Below are 17,684 nucleotides of genomic sequence, written 5' to 3'. Positions count from 1 at the left end.
TTGGCTGTTTGTTGATTAACATCCAGTGGCAAATATTTCATGTATGTTTTGGACTATGATATAGTAATGACATAAGGTTGTTTGCTAGTATTATAGTATTACTTCCATAGTTCATTAACAATCATATGTTTTAGTCAGTTTCCATGCTACCTTGTAAGGTTTGACATGATACAACGATGAATTATTGATTGTTGGTTGCTTACATCCAAGGGTAAATATTTCATGTATGTTTAGGACTATGCTTTAGTAGTGTCATTAGGTTGTTTGCTAGCATAATAGAATACAAAAATAAAATAAAACTATAAAATACAAAAATAAAACGTATATATAGAACATATAAACAGTGTTGAATCATATCTATTATTTAATAATTATTTAAATGATAATAATCCCGTTTTATTGAAATGGGAGGTGACAATAATATTGTCACACAATCTAGGTCAATATAATGCACCAATGGATAGTGTGATATTTAATTTATGATCCTGTCACCACTAATTAAGATAATTCATCGCGGTATCATGTCAAACCTTACAAGGTAACATGGAAACTGACTAAAACAAATATGATTGTCAATGAAGTACAGAAGTTATACTATTATACTAGCAAACAACCTTATGTCATTACTATATCATATATAGTTCTAAACATACATGAAATATTTGCAACTGGATGTTAAGAAACAAACAATCATTAATTCATCTCTGTATCATGCATGTCAAACCATAGAAGGTAGCATGGAAACTGACTAAAACAAATATGATTGTCAATGAACTATGGAAGCTATACTATTATACTAGCAAATAACCTTATGGCAATACTATATCAAAGTCCAAAACATACATGAAATATTTGCCACTGGATGTTAAGCAGCCAACAATTAATAATTCATCGCTGTATCGTGTCAAACCAAAGCAAGTAACATGGAAACTGACTAAAACAAATATGATTGTCAATGAACTATAGAAGTTATACTAGTATACTAGCAAACAACCTTATGTCATTACTATATCAAATATAGTCCTAAACATACATGAAATATTTGCAACTGGATATAAAGCAACAAACAATCAATAATTCATCGCTGTTTCATGTCAAACCTTACAAGGTAGCATTGACACTGACTTAAACAAAAATGATTGTCAATGAACTATGGAAGTATACTATTATACTAGCAAACAACATTATGGCATTACTATAACATAGTCCAAAACATCAAGAAATACTTGCCACTGGATGTTAGGCAACAAACAACCAATAATTCATCGCTGTATCATGTCAAACCTAACAAAGTAACATGGAAACTGACTAAAACAAATATGATTGTCAATGAACTTTGGAAGTTATACTATTATACTAGCAAACAACCTTATGTCATTACTATATCATAGTCCTAAACATACATGAAATATTTGCCAATGGATGTTTAGCAACCAACAATCAATAATCCATCGCTGTATCATGTCAAACCTTACAAGGTAGCATGGAAACTGACTAAAACAAATATGATTGTCAATGAACTATGGAATTTATACTATTATACTAGCAAACAACCTTATGTCATTACTATATCATATATAGTTCTAAACATACATGAAATATTTGCAACTGGATATTAAGCAACAAACAATCATTGATTCATCTCTGTCTCGTGCATGTCAAACCATAGAAGGTAGCATGAAAACTGACTAAAACAAATATGATTGTCAATGAACTATGGAAGTTATACTATTTTACTTGCCAACAACCTTATGGCAATACTTATCATAGTCCAAAACATACATGAAATATTTGCCACTGGATGTTAAGCAGCCAACAAGTAATAATTCATCGCTGTATTGTGTCAAACCATAGCAGGTAGCATGGAAACTGACTAAAACAAATATGATTGTCAATGAACTATAGAAGTTATACTATTATACTAGCAAACAACCTTATGTCATTACTATATCATATATAGTCCTAAACATACATGAAATATTTGCAACTGGATATTAAGCAACAAACAATCAATAATTAGGGCCCCGCCGACGGCGGGTCGCCCTATAGTGATCAGTCTGTCCGTCCGTCCGTCCGTCTGTCCGTCCGTCCGTCCGTCCGTAACACTTTCGTGTCCGCTCCATATCTAGAGAACCGTTATGATTTCATACTTAATACTTAACATGATTATTAACCAACACCAGAGGGTGTGTCATGTTGTATGTACAACTTCCTAGGTCAAAGGTCAAGGTCAAAAACTTTGGTTTCAGTTGACAACCCCGTGTCCTGTGGTGAAGATCGTGTCCGCTCCATATCTAGATAACCATTATGATTTCAAAGTTTATACTTGACATCCATTTTAACAACCACCAGAGGGTGTGTCATGATGTATGTACAACTTCCTAGGTCAAAGGTCAAGGTCAAAAACTTTGGTTTCGAGTTGACAATCCTGTGTCCTGTGGTGAAGATCGTGTCCGCTCCATATCTAGATAATCGTTATGATTTCAAAGTATATACTTGTCATACATTTTAACCACCACCAGAGGGCGTGTCATGATGTATGTACAACTTCCTAGGTCAAAGGTCAACGTCAAAAAAACTTTGGTTTCAGTTGACAACCCTGTGTCCTGTGGTGAAGATTGTGTCCGCTCTATATCTTGAGAACCGTTATGATTTCAAATATTATACTTGACATCCATTTTAACCAACACCAGAGGGTGTGTCATGATGTATGTACCACTTCCTAGGTCAAAGGTCTGTCTGTCTGTTGGTCTGTCCATCGCTAACAAATTTGATCCACATTATATTTTGAGAGGACAGCTGTTATTATTTCATACTTTATACCTGACAAACATTTTCAACTTAACATATATATTAACCAACACAAGAGAATGTGTCATAATGTATGCATCCTAGGTCTAAGATCAGTCTGTCGGTCTGTCTATCCGTTCGTTGTTCTTAACAAATTGTGTCCGCTCTACCTCTCGAGAACCATTAATATTTCATACTTTATACTTGGTGGGTCATAATATATTGAAGGCATAATTCTAAAAATATGTGACAAATATCAATTGGGCAGCACCTTTAAACATATTGTTCAAACATCAATCCATATATCCAGAAGTCACCTTAGAGTAGTAAACAATGAGCTCACATCATGCACTCATATCACTATTATACTATGAAAGTAAGATGAGCATATTTATCAGTTTTAACTTAAAATCTTAGATCAAAATCACAAATGAGACTATGTAATAACTTCAAATAATGCTTCATATCAGATTATCCATACAACTTATTTACCCCACGTTATTGACAGCGGGGCCCACAGAGATGGCTCCCATCTCAATGATATCTAGTTCATCGCTGTTTCATGTCAAACCTTACAAGGTAGCATGGAAACTGACTTAAACAAATATAATTGTCAATGAACTATGGAAGTATACTATTATACTAGCAAACAACCAAATGGCATTACTATATCATAGTTCAAAACTTACATGAACTACTTGCCACTGGATGTTAAGCAACAAACAACCAATAATTCATCGCTGTATCATGTCAAATCTAACAAGGTAACATGGAAACTGACTAAAACAAATGTGATTGTCAATGAACTATGGAAGTTATACTATTATACTAGCATACAACATTATGTCATTACTATATCAAAGTCCTAAACATACATGAAATATTTGCCAATGGATGTTTAGCAACCAAAAATCAATAATTCATCGCTGTATCATGTCAAACCTTACAAGGTAGCATGGAAACTGACTAAAACAAATATGATTGTCAATGAACTATGGAAGTTATACTATTATACAAGCAAACAACCTTATAGCACTACTATATCATAGTACTAAACACACATGAAATGTTTGCCACTGGATACTTAGCAACAAACAATCAATAATTCATCGCTGTATCATGTCAAACCGTACACGGTAGCATGGAAACTGACTAAAACAAATATGATTGTCAATGAAGTATGGAAGTTATACTATTATACTAGCAAACAACCTTATGTCATTACTATATCATAGTCCTAAACATACATGAAATATTTACCACTGGATGTTAAGCAACAATTGTAAACAATCAATAATTCATCGCTGTATCATGTCAAACATTACAAGGTAGCATGGAAACTGACTAAAACAAATATGATTGTCAATGAACTATGGAAGTTTTACTATTATACTAACAAACAACTTTATGGCACTACTATATCATAGTCCTAAACATGCATGAAATATTTGCCACTGGATGTTAAGCAACCAACAATCAATAATTCATCGCTGTATTATGTCAAACCTTACAAGGTAGCATGGAAACTGACTATAACAAATATTGCTGCCAATCAACTTTGAAAATTATACTATCATACTAGCAAACAACCTTGTGTCATTACTATATCACAGTCGAAAACATACATGAAATACTTGCCATTGGATGTTAAGCAACAAACAACCGATAATTCATCGTTGTATCATGTCAGACCTTACAAGGTAACATGGAAACTGACTAAAACAATATGATTGTCAATGAACTATGGAAGTTATACTATTATATTAGCAAACAAACTTATGTCATTATACTATATCTTATATAGTTCTAAACATACATGAAATATTTGCCACTGGATGTCAAGCATTCAACAATTAATTATTCATTGCTGTATCATGTCTAATCATAGAAGGTAACATGGAAACTGACTAAAACAAATATGATTCTGAATGAACTATGAAAGTTATATTATTATACTAGCAAACAACCTTATGGCACTACTATATCATAGTCCTAAACATACATGAAATATTTGTCCCTGAATGTTAAGCAACCAACAATCAATAATTCATCAGTGTATCATGTCAAACCTTACACGGTAGCATGGACACTGACTATAACAAATATGATCGTCAATGAACTATAGAAGTTATACTGTTATACTAGCAAACAACCTTATGTCATTATACTATATCTTATATAGTCCTAAACATACATGAAATATTTGCCACTGGATGTTAAGCAAAAAACAAAAGCCAATTCATCGCTGTATCATGTCAAACCTTACAAGGTAGCAAGGAAACTGACCTTAACAAATATGATTGTCAATGAACTATGGAAGTTATACTGTTATACTAGCAAACAACCTTATGTCATTATACTATATCTTATATAGTCCTAAACATACATGAAATATTTGCAACTGGATGTTAAGCAGTCAACGATTAATTATTCATCGCTCTCTCATGTCAAACCATAGAAGGTAGCATGAAAACAGACTAAAAAAATATGATAGTCAATGAACTATGGAAGTTATACTATTATACTAGAAAACAACCTTATATATGTCATTACTATGTCAAAGTCCTAAACATACATGAAATATTTGCCACTGGATGTTAATCAACAAACAGCCAATAATTCATCGCTGTATCATGTCAAACCTTACAAGGTAGCATGGAAACTGACTAAAACAAATGATTGTCAATGTACTGTAGAAGTTATACTATTATACTAGCAAACAACCTTGTCATTACTATATCATAGTCCTAAATATACATGAAATATTGGCAACAGGACGTTAAGCAACTAATATCGATAATAATTAGTATGTCAAGCAGTTTAAGGTTACATAGAAACTAATAACAAATAAATATGATTGTCAATGAACAACGAAAGTTATACTATTATACTAGCAACAAATCGTTGACGTTTCAATGGGCAGAGTTGCCTCCCTGGAAATATCTGATATTGCTATATTTGACCATAATTACAGACATAAAACAGAGAAATATGCTATAAAAATAATATTAAATGCCACTTAGGAATGAGAATTGATGGATTTAATAAATTTTATAAAGAAGGTGAACAAAGTGAACAACTATTTGAAATAGTACATTGTTTTCATTCCTTCTGAAGGTACGATATTTCCTAGAAACAATAGCAACATATACTAATGTGAAAATCGTATATATACAGTCTAAAGTATACATGTCTTACACATTTCACCCTAATGAAACCGTTAGACTAAGTTAGCATATATGCATATCGGTTTAATGTAAATGATCCTAATAACAACAAATTTCTCTATAAACATTTATTTCAATCAGCCTGACCATTCTATTGTTTCAATGAAAGTCCGGATTATAGAGAAAATATATCATCCAAGAAATGACCCCATATTGAGTACACCATATCGTTTACAAAGAGAAGACTTTTGGATAAGAGAGTTGGGAACAGCCATTCCCTATGGAAGCAATGACAAAATTGATGGTGTAGGTATTTTGTCTAGTCCCAGGTGTAGTACCGTCAATGCATTACAATTATTTAATACTTCTGCTCGACGAAATAGTCATGGTCACAGAAAATATATACCACCTGCTGTACACACCGTGACAATTGATAGTCTATTAACGTCTGTTCAAAAACCTTTAGGAATTCATCACATTAGAACTAAATTATACTCCATTCCATTGTCAAAACTTTCTTTACTATTTCAAGATGCCAAAAATACTTCCGTTACTGATTCTCGTTCTGTTTTGTATAGATTAGTTGCAATTATCATGGGCATTGCTAACCATAGACTATTCAAACCCGTATCCACTACATCCAACAGTGAGGAAAAACGTTATTTTTTTAAGGTAGAATTCGCAATAAAGGTTTAGATGCTGTAAATATTAGCAATATTTTCCATCAAAAATCTGTACAAAAAACTATACCTGATTACTTCAAAAATAAAGCTACACCTGTTATTTCTTATACTTACACCAAGTCTATTGCATCCAAGATTTTCAACCACAAGAGAGTTTTAGAGGCTTTTAACCTCAAAGATACAAAATCCAAGCCTCCAGATTGCTCATGTACATCGTCACAATACAATTACAGTCCAGCTGGTCATATTATTACTGGTGACCTTGGCATCGTTACCAATGAACAACTAAGAGAGTTGTTAGCCAAGGAACCAAAATATAGAATTTCCCAGCCCATTAACTGGAAAAAGAATTTCAAGTTACTGATGGATGCAGTTGAGGACTATGCAAGAAAATGGGTAAAGCGCGAACCAGACGAACCAGAACTGGACACTTTGTCTGAATGGATCAAAGCTATTCGATCATGCATTCAGAGGCGCATACATAAACTACGATGTAATATGAGTACTAGAGTTTCTAACCCTTTCAAGAATCCGGAGGTTGTGGATGCTTTATCCTCTTTGCATGACAAATATGTCGTTGTTCCAGCAGATAAAGCCTCCTATACTATTGTCTTCATATGTAAAAAAACATTTGTAATGTCTCACTACAGAGCTTGGAATTGATAAAACTACTGATAATCCTACATATTCTTTAACATCATTTACCAAGGACGAAATTTTACAAAATCATAAAGCTGTCCTTCTTTCTTTTGGTATCAACATCAAAGAAAACGAAGAAAACTTGCCCTCATTATACTGGATACCTAAATTACACAAAACTCCATATAAAGAACGATACATAGCTGGTTGTTCAAAATGTTCGACTAAACATCTTTCTAAAGTACTGACTACTATTCTTTCTACAGTTAAAGATGGGCTTCAAAAATATTGTGAGGAGATATATTCTACCAGTGGTGTTAACCAGATATGTGGATTCTCAAAAATTCCAAAGATCTACTGCTTAACCTTCGATCACAATCTTTGCAATTTTGCAGCAACATAAAAACTTTTGATTTTTCTACGCTATATACTACTATTCCCCATGCTCAGTTGAAAGATCGACTTCACCATCTCATAAAACAGAGCTTGTTCTATAAAAATGGGAATCATAGATACAAATTTCTTGTTTTGGGTTACAATAATTCATATTTTGTGAAGAATCACACTGAATCTTCCAGAAAATATACTGAAGATGATATCATCAAATTAAAATGCTGGACTTTTTGATCGACAATATATTTGTTGAGTTTGGAGGATTTATATTTCAACAGACAATCGGTATTCCAATGGGTACTAATTGTGCACCCCTGCTGGCTGATTTTTTTTTGTACTCGTATGAAGCAGAATTCATTCAAAACCTTCTGAAAGACAAAAAGAAAAAGCACCTTGCGAAATTCTTTAATTTTACTTTCCGATATATTGATGATGTTCTATCATTGAATAACCCATACTTCAGCCAATACTTACATCTCATATATCCCAGTGAACTTGAAATTAAGGATACTACTGATACTAGAAGGACTGCTTCATACCTTGATCTTTTCCTCAATATTGACGTAGATGGACGACTTCACACGAAAATCTATGACAAACGGGACGATTTCAACTTCCCAATTATCAATTTCCCATTTCTCAGCAGTAACATACCATCTGCCCCTTCGTATGGTGTTTACATATCACAATTGATACGTTATGCACGTGCTTGTTCACACTATACGGACTTCATATACAGGAGTGTGCTACTTACGCAGAAACTTCTCCAACAAAGTTATGAGGAGGACAGATTAAAATTGACACTCCGTAAATTTTATGGACACCATCACGAATTGGTGGATCCATACGATGTGTCTTTAACCAAACTAGCTAATGACATTTTTACCACATGGTAGATTGTGGTTTGTCATTATGTCGTCTAATCTTTTAACTACCAAACGTGACTTATTCCCGATTGTGACTGTTTTGCTGAGTGTGAAATCGCATTACTATAAGACGGGTTACGGTACTTGTCTATCCCAAATTCATGTATTTAGTTTAAATGTTTAATGTTATATTTGTAATTCTCATCGGATTTAGTCAAATGTGTTGACGTCTTTTCTATTATATTTATGTGTTATGGAAAGAAAAATTAATCACCGCCGTCATTTATTAAATTTAATTTTGGTCAACGTAATCTGTACGATGATTTACGTTTGAAGTTGGATTCATAACAAACTGCACATATATATATTATAGTTAATTGCTACTAATAAGTATTGCAATATGCATTGTGTTTAAATGCAATATCAGTATTTAGTTTTATTTTAATCTTTAATCAATCCTTATTCTATCTTACTTTTGAGATATAGTTTTTTATATGTGACGTCATTTTTCTGCTGTTTCAGAAATTTCATATATTCAAATGTGACGTAATTTTAATGCCTTTTCACCATCGTATGTGACGTCATTTTCATAATTTACTGCGTTGAGGCCTGAACTGAGTCGGGTGTGTCTATTCTGTGTTGGTCTTTCATTATGTATACGTGTTTGTTTTATGTAATGAGTTAATACTTCTGTTTCATTATGTATATCTGTTATATTCATTTGATAAAATTTACTGTTTGCAATAGCATTAATTGTTCTAAATAATAAGGATGTTCTTATCCCAAGCATAAAAACTTAGCCGTATTTGACACAACCTTTTTCAACTTTTGATCTTCAGTGCTGTACAACTTTGTACTTTTTTTCGCTTTCGATCTTTTATATCTGGGCGTCACTGGTGAGTCTTGTGTGGACGAGGCGCGTTTTTGGCGTATTAAATTTTAAACCTGCTGCTTTTTGTTATTCATTAATCATGTGTTTCTTTGTCTAATACGTTCTCCTATTTATTTGTATTGTAATCCTGTAATATTATGTTGTCATTTCAATGTTATATTTAAAATTGCCAATAAATTGCGAGGTTTGGCATGCCACAAAACCAGGTTCAACCCACCATTTTTTCCTTTAAAAATGTCCTGTACCAAGTCAGGAATATGGCCATTGTTATATTATAGTTCGTTTCTGTGTGTGTTACAATTTAACGTTGCGTCGTTTGTTTTCTCTTATTTTTAAGTGTAAATTGACATTGCGATAAGACGTGTCACGATACTTGTCTATCCCTAATTCATGTATTTGATTTTGATGTTATTTTTGTTATTCTCGTGGGATTTTGTGTGATGCTTGGTCCGTTTCTGTGTGTGTTACATTGTAGTGTTGTGTCGTTGTTCTCCTCTTATATTTATGCGTTTCCCTCAGTTTGAGTTTGTTACCCCGATTTTGTTTTTTGTCCATGGATTTATGAGTTTGAACAGCGGTATACTACTGTTGCCTTTAATTATATAGCAACTTACAAAGATTAGAAAACAAATGACTGAAATATTTTTGAATATCCTAACACGGTAACGTATTAACAAAATGTTGGCATATAATTCGGAAAGATCCGATTGCCAAAAAAAAAAAAAAAAAAAAAAAAAAAAAAAAAAAAAAAAAAAAAAAAACAACAACAACTATCTAAATCCAAACCAGATAGTGGTTTAAAAAACAATATGAATATTGGCAACATGATAATTAATCATTAAGCCAAAGACTTTGATTCACAATACCCCAGCACGGGAGGCTTTAATATACAATCATTATACTGTGAAACAGATGTAAAAAGACGTGATGCCGTTTTATTTCAAGAGATCACGTACGAGAAAAACCGAATGGTTCCTGTTATATTCATGTATAGACCCGACATGGTATCTACACAAACCTCTTCAATTGTTAAACATGGAGACATTTGTATATTATCAAATAGGTGTTTAAACATACACGACAGTCTGCTGTTGAATTCCACAGTATAGCACTGATAACTACTATGTCTATTAGATCTCGTGTAGATTTATGATAGATTAGATCACGTGAATAAAGACAATAAGTCTTTTCATTATTAACCAAAGGTGCTGATCTACTTGGTCAGTTTCTTTAGTCTGTAAAAAGACTAGCTACAACGTAGACCTATATGCATGTGTAGTAAATTTGAAAAAAACTGTTATGAAACAGACACACATCTATCTATGATACTAGATACGAAATAAATATATAAAGGTCGACCTCTGATGAGGGTTCACCGGGGATTATTCCCGAAAGAACCCGAAACATAGCATATTAAATTCTGAAGAATTAACCAATAAAAAGTACGTAGTGTCAGGTCAGAAATATTGATACCATACCATGAATAAGTGGGTTTATGGTCAATTTATAAAGCTTTTACCATTTGTTGGCGATCGTCGTCGTCCGTAATCCGTCGTGTATGGTAATTAGTGTAAAGTGTGTCTTCTTATCGGCCCGTCAACAAACTGATGCAATGGGTCAAAAGAACATGGGGTAAATGTATTTATTGTCTCGTTTCTTAAAAAAAAACATTAGAGATAGATAAAAGCTGACAGGGCGATAATGGTAAAAATGTCAAGATATCTCTACGTTCTATTTTCATTTAAATTTTCAAATGACTCTTAAATGGTTCTCCCCTCTGAAACTCAATTTCAACCAAACCTAAGGTCAATGATCCTTAGAGTAACTACTTTAAAGATTTGTTCATGTTTATGATGTGAAATTACCAACATGGTCCAAATGGCAAAATATAAGAATAAAGGGTATAATGCATTTATTGTCCAATATGTTTAAAATTATAATAGAATGGGACAATCTGATGTTGACAAAATTATTACAATGCCCAGATTAACTGACTTAATTTTTTGATTCCTTTAATATTTCCTTTAAATTTCTATTTGTTTTTAATTGTTATATATTTGCCTATTATATAAGAAACTGTAATATATTTTCTACACAACAAGATCCAATAAAATGCTAAATTCGAGACAATCGGATCTAGAAAGAAATAAAATATTTCTAAATGGGTAAAACTGTAGACAAAAGAAATGATTATCAATACAAAATCTCAAAAAAATACAAATATAACTGAAACCATTGGAGCAATTATTAATGAGTTATACTGCCAATCCGTTAATGCCAACAAATAACAAAGTATCAAAAGAAACTTTTTTTCACTTACTTGTCAATATATGGACTTTGCGTAAAAGTTTACTATACAAATGGTTAAAAAAACATAATATACATTTGATATGGTAGGTCTTCTTATACGACTGTTGTACATTGTTGAAACAGTAGTTAGAGTATTTAAAACAAAATGGTATTTACAAATATTAACATTCATTGGTTTTAATAATGATTACTCATAGTACTTGAATTCACCAGTAATATTACATACTTAAATTCACTCTTTTTCATTTTTTCAATTTGGATGAGTAGTACACTTTCCATGCAAGAAGAGCCAGATGCCATATAGCCGAATTGTGAGTTTTTAACAAGACAAGAGATCCTAGAAACACATCAAGAGCCATTTGAACTTCTCCTACTAGTTGAAAACAATAACCAACAATATTTACGGCGGAAATCTTCCTATAAAACGTATTTTTTTGTTGACATATTCGATCAGCTGTGAAAGAGTTTTTCTTCTTTCGTTATATGCATTCTGCTTGTGCATAATCAGAAACCTTATCAGCAAACTATAGAATTCAGCATCAAAAGCTGCCCATCTACGTGGATCATGTTTTTTACATTCATTTGCTGCTTGTTCAACCCGAATTATTTCAAACTTAATGGGATCAGGAGCCGAGTTCATTTCTGATGGTAAAAACACTACATCCAGAGCCATATTGTCTCGAAGTGATGATACAAAATGGAACTCTTCTGATATAACTCGATGAAAAAAAGGTAAACAAAAATCTGGCCTTTTGAATTCAAACCCGTTTAATTGAATCACGCCTTCAATTGTAGACACATGTACCTGGTCAATAATATTAAGGGCACTTTGATATTTGCTTTGAGAAAAGTACATCGTTGCTAGTTTCAGTTTACCAGAAGCAGCGTCTAGATTGCAGCCACGTTTGAATAAAGATTCAACTTCCTGTATCAATTCTGCCTTTTCTATAACATGTTTGGTTTTACAGGCCTTTGAATTTAACTGCGATCCCAAGCTAATGTCTATTAAATGACTAATGAGCTGCCATAAGTGAACATTTTCTGGATCTGTCAATGAAAGCCTTTCTGTAAACGAGCGATATTCACTATGCTTTGTTATAGCCATATCGACGTCGTTTGTCTCTAAGAAACAGAATGCTACATTCATTGCAGTTGTTGCAAAGGTGTTGATAGCATTAAAATGCGAGTAGAATATTTCTTTATATAGCTTTAAATGTCGCATTGTTGCTGATTTCACATCAACGAAACATTCAATGTCTACTCCTTCAAGGTTCTCGCTAACTTCACGTATATTAGGGATTTTAAACACCTCAATCCAAAAATTCTGTAGAATTCGAGATAAAATGCAAACCAGTTTTTCTTTTGCACCATTTAATAATTTTCCTTTAAAAAGGTTGTTTGTTCTCACAAAATAATGTGGGCAGTTTTCTTTCAGTATATATTCTAACAGATAATCAAGACATCGAGTAACACATTCTTTAATATTGTTTGCTTTCCATAATATTGGATCCGTTTCCTCGGACACCCAAAACATTATTGTTTTCAAGTGATAAGAAGAAATTACGTTCGGTAAAGATGGTTGTAATATGCTTTTTCTTATCAGTTTTAAAAGCATTAAACACTTATACTGAACATCTGACCAAGTCCAAACCATTTTTTTTTCTATATGGACGAATGAAAGTCTCCAAATAGTTTCGGATCTATAGCAGAAAGATCCAGTTGGTACTAGAAAACAACCGTCGTCAACGAGCTTCATGATACTCGTCGGTGGCCATAGATATCTTCGTTTTCTTGATAGCCATTCATCCGCCGATTTTGGCCAAAATTTAGTATAGAGTACAAATACATAATCTGAAGCAAGAATCCCTTTAGTAGTTGTGTCTGTCATGGCAGGACCATTTATATATCTTGAAGGAGTAACCATTCTCAAATGTGTTTTATATTTTTCTGCACTTAAGTAGTAAAAGCCCTTGGAATCAATACAGCAAAAAAATGATAAACGATTTTCATCATTTATTGTTAATGGGTTGTACGTTTTTGCCTCAACAACTTTAATTTGTATATATCCAGGCGTTTCCTCGCTTTCCAAAAAAACACCAATTGGAAAGTTTGTATCGTCTTGTTTACTATGTATACTATTTGGACGCTCTCCTAATGTATGTATTCCTTGTGTTTCTGTTTCACAAACAACTATAATTTCCTCATACACGATCATCATATCTATATCCGACTCGTATCCGATCAGTGCAGTCCCTTCAAATCGACTACCTATATAATAACCACGGATAGGAACTAAATAACGAATGGAAAACAACGCTTCCATCGATTTGATGCATGATATTCTGTAGTTAATTATCTTCCTGGACGCTCCATTTAGATTTAAGCAATTTATTAATAGGATCGCATTCTTTCTCTCGTCGGTGCAAATTTCCATTTCTATTATCTCTATAAGAGAATTCAATGATTTATGAGAATATATTAACAACTACAATTGAATGCTAGAATATAACAGCATTTTCCTAATATTTTGCTCCACATTTTTGGAAAATAACAAAAACATTACCAGCTTTAATGCACAAAATACAACTTTCAACTATATTAGAGTCTCTTCAACTATTGGACCAGGCAAAATCGTAAAGAACTTAAGGTTTTTTATACTTTGTCTTTTTTTCACTTTTGTTATTCGAGCGTTACCACTGGTAAGTCTTTTGAAGACAAAAAGTATGTCTACAGTACGAAATGTTAAACATGGTATCCATGCTTGTGGCAAAAACAATGTGAAAATTAAAACTTATACCAACTTAACTAGCTGATAAAACCAGGAAGAACCACTAGTGCTTGAACTCTGATATAGTTATGCAGATATATTAGCATTTTTCACATATCATTGCATTGAAAAATCTTAATCTGCTTTCCAATCAAACACTCCAAACCCCCAATTCAGATTTGGCCATGGTCAGTTTTTTCTTTTATATGTTATGCATTCTTTACCTGTTAAAGTGTGCAGTTAAACGTGCAGCTATACGTAATAGTCTTATTTAAAGTACTAAGGTTTAGTCGGTACTATTTGGCATGCAGTTGTTTAACTATTTGTAAGTTTTATTTAAATGGACATACTATATCCCCACATCCTCATCATAGTTTATTGACTATTTAACTTTTCCATTGTTTTCATGTTGAAATTTGGAATTGTGTGATTTTAAGGGTAGCTACAAATAATAAGTAAAATGTATGGAGTACGCTGTTTCATAAACATGAACATTTCTTTCTTCCATAAAAGTTATTTGGTCCTGCTCCCTCAGTCATAGTTCAGCCACTTTGAATGCTATGCATTGTTTACATGTTGTAGTTTCAATATTTTGCATAATTCTATCAAATGTAGTAAAAAAAATTCACATCTCTGTGTCATCAGTTATCTTGATATTTCTTGGTCTTTTTATTTGGTATTTTTTAATCCCTTTTGTAACATCGGATGTGTCAAATAATGCATTTTGAAACCTTATTTTTGATACCAGTATCATAAATACCGAATGCTGTATTGTGAGGTCAAAATATTAACTTTTACATTTTAGCTAACTGAATAAACTGATCTAGAATTACAAATGAAAATTAACAAAATTAAAAAATATAATAAATGTTCTATCACATAATAACACAGTGCGAGTTGTAACTCTAAACTGTACCTTGTAGGGAATTTGAATAAAATTAGATCGCTTGTGAATTTCAATCCTTTACGTTTTTTACAGTACAGTGGTTTGTCATGTCTTGTAGAAGCCTTTCCACTAAACGATATGGCATGTCATTTACAAAATTTTTATTAATGTAGGATATTACTTAAACATTCGAAACTTTCTATCAATTATATTTTTCACAAAACATGTTGAATTAAAAAAGGTTTCAATAGTATACAGCTTTTCAAAAGTCTTAGTTTTCTCGTTTGAATTGTTTTAGATTGTTATATCGGGGTCTTAGCTGACTATGCGGTATGGGCTTTGCTCATTGTTGAAGGCCGTACGGTGACCTATAGTTGTTAATATCTGTGTCATTTTGGTCTCTTGTGGACAGTTGTCTCATTGGCAATCATACCACATCTTCTTTTTTTATATTAAATCGTTTAAGAGAAAACTAATCAAGGATACAAACTTAAACACACCTATTAAATACGGTTTCTGTGTTTTTTTATTTCAATTTCTTTACAGATTGTTTACTTACGAACGAAATCATTTATTTATGTAGGCGGAAGTTGTTTATCAACATTCATTTGTAAATATAGCAACGGAAGTTAAATACAAAACAAAACCTGTATTTTTAAAGGAGTTCCGAAAAACTATTCATAGAGTAGTTCATTACCTGGGTCGTGTTCAATATCGTAGCAGCTATGTAGCGGCTACGTAGCTGCTACATGTACGTAGCAAATATTAATATTAATGAACTAGGATAGCTACACGTTCAATAGTCATACATCTACGTCGCCCTGTATAGCCGTTACGATATTGAACGCAACCCTGGCTATAAACATAAATAAAACATGTAAAAACAAAACAATATCTACATTTGTTAAGAAATAATTAATATGAATTAAAGTTCAATTCTTCTTGAATAATTGATAGGTCTTTCCTTCCAGTTTTTTTTTAATTATACTGTCATAAATAAACTGTCATATATATTGATTGATTGATTGATTGATTAATTAAACACGTTGAAAAGTGTCTCTTGAAATAAGCGAAAAAGAAACAAATAAGATCTTGGACCCCATATTAAACACATGAGACGGAAACATGCATGCACTGATTAATTGATTGATTAATTGATTGATGGATTGATTGATTAATTAGTTGGTTTGTTGGTTGGAATTCAAACACATAAAACTCTTTAAATAGTGCCAAAATCACATAATTTCACTCTTGTACATGACCTTGACCTTTGACCTTGTGACCTTCGTCAAGATCATTGCTCTACAATGTCATTGCAAAAGACCCTTTGGGTCAAGGACCTTTTGTTTAAGAGTTTTGCCTAATAATGGCTTTTTATAAACCATCAATGGGGGTTATGTCCCTTACATGATGGTAAAACCAATACAGTCATAACGGAACAAAGTTGCCCCTTGAAGTACCAAGCATTTTTCACTACTTAAATTTTCTGTATCTATAACCATTCCAAAGTTATAGGGAAATCAAAAACAAATAAAAATCTAAAATACGACCTTAACCTTTGACCTTGACCTAATTTTCATTTTTTTTTTCGACCAAGGATCTCAAATCAAAAGATCCGAGGTCTTTACAACTTATAGTTCATGAGATTTACTTGTATATTGAAAAGTAAAATATTCAAGGGGAAATAACTCCTATAATAAGTCACTGGATCGCTTCGGTTAAAATTATTTGAAGTTGCGGCATCTGGCAAGGAACATTTAAAAAAAAACCATTTGTCGCTAAGTCTTATAGTTTATGAGGAGTAGTAATTACAGTGTTTTTTGTAATTGGGGAGATAACTCCTATAAAGTAAATAGTAAAGCATGGTTCTTCTAATACAAGATAGATTTTACACCCCTGATACATAGTACCAAAGATCATTTGGATATGTTGCGTACTTTGTTTGATTTTAGACTTTGAAAACGGACGAGGAAAAAGAATAATAATAATTAAAAACCAATTGTTCAGAGAACAATTGAAGGTCTTTCCATCAAAACAATGTAATTTGATATGAAAAGTTGTGAAACTAAGTTTAAAATGTCATTTCAATCGTCAAATGATAGCTTCTAGTAAGCTGATTCCAAAAATATATTGTTTCCATACATTTTTTTTTAAATAAAGGAGATAATTTGTTACTTCCGGTTTGAAAAATGTTACTTCCGATTATATTTGAATATTTACTTGACACTGATTCCAAAAATATCTGGTTCTATATACTTTTATATTAATAAAGTACAAAAAATAGCTACTTC

This window comes from Mytilus galloprovincialis, chromosome 13 (genome assembly GCF_965363235.1).
Source record: "Mytilus galloprovincialis chromosome 13, xbMytGall1.hap1.1, whole genome shotgun sequence".
NCBI classification, from domain to species: domain Eukaryota; kingdom Metazoa; phylum Mollusca; class Bivalvia; order Mytilida; family Mytilidae; genus Mytilus; species Mytilus galloprovincialis.
Note: the sequence above shows the minus strand (reverse complement) of the source record.